The sequence below is a fragment of the Myotis davidii genome, unplaced genomic scaffold (assembly GCF_000327345.1).
Source record: "Myotis davidii unplaced genomic scaffold, ASM32734v1 scaffold148, whole genome shotgun sequence".
In the NCBI taxonomy this organism is placed as follows: Eukaryota; Metazoa; Chordata; class Mammalia; order Chiroptera; family Vespertilionidae; genus Myotis; species Myotis davidii.
In genome coordinates, this window is record NW_006299479.1 from 3,993,728 (window position 1) to 3,994,423 (window position 696).

Consider the following 696-nt stretch of genomic DNA (forward strand, 5'->3'; position numbering starts at 1 on the left):
GGAGTATATTTATAAAATAAATGAGCTTAACTATAAGGAGCAAGTAGCACTCCATTTTCAAAATTGAAGGTTGTTTGTTTCTTTGTTAATTAAAGAACACTCCTAAACTACCATGCAATTTTGAGTGGTGATTCTCTATTACTAACAAACAAATGTAAAACTCTCCCCAAAGACAAGGAGCATCAGCAAGGATTATTTAAGTCATTTATTTTATTATATGTGCTCCCTGCCGCCTCCCTCTCTCCACCCGCTGCCTCCCTCGCTCGCTCGCTCGCTCTCCTCCTCGCCCTGTCGCAATGAATAATACTCCGGCTTGGGGACCGGAATAAAACACGCGCGCTCCGAGGCAGCCGCCCGCAGCCGCGCCGCCTGCAGAAGCTGCTCTGACATGGAAATGAATGACAGCTTACCTGATGCCAATCTTCATCAGACTGACACCGGCGTGACAACACAGCCTATACTTCCCAGCACTGCTCGGGACCGGGGATTGTACCTAAGATGGCAATCAGACATCCCTCTGGCAGCCCCAGGCTGGGGGCTGTCTCGGACGTGGGAACGCAGAGGACCCCCAGAACCTCGGGAACACTGCCCCTGCCCCCATGCCAAGTCCTCCTCAGGAAGAGTTCTAAGACATCCTGTACTGAGCGGACAGAGAGGCGGATTCCAAGAAAACTAAAATGACAAAACTCAAAACTG

General features: G+C 49.9%; 1 protein-coding gene across 2 annotated transcripts in view; it reads right to left on the reverse strand.

The window, feature by feature from the left end:
- Positions 1 to 696, reverse strand: part of PKNOX2 (PBX/knotted 1 homeobox 2) — a 295,550-nt gene that overhangs the window by 246,241 nt on the left and 48,613 nt on the right. The window contains exon 1 of one of the 2 annotated variants that reach the window (XM_006775069.2): positions 411 to 475. The exons of the other annotated variant lie outside the window; for it this stretch is intronic. The gene's annotated coding sequence lies outside the window, so the exon portion shown is untranslated. Of the gene's footprint in view, positions 1 to 410; positions 476 to 696 lie in introns of those variants that run through there. 2 annotated transcript variants of the gene reach the window in all.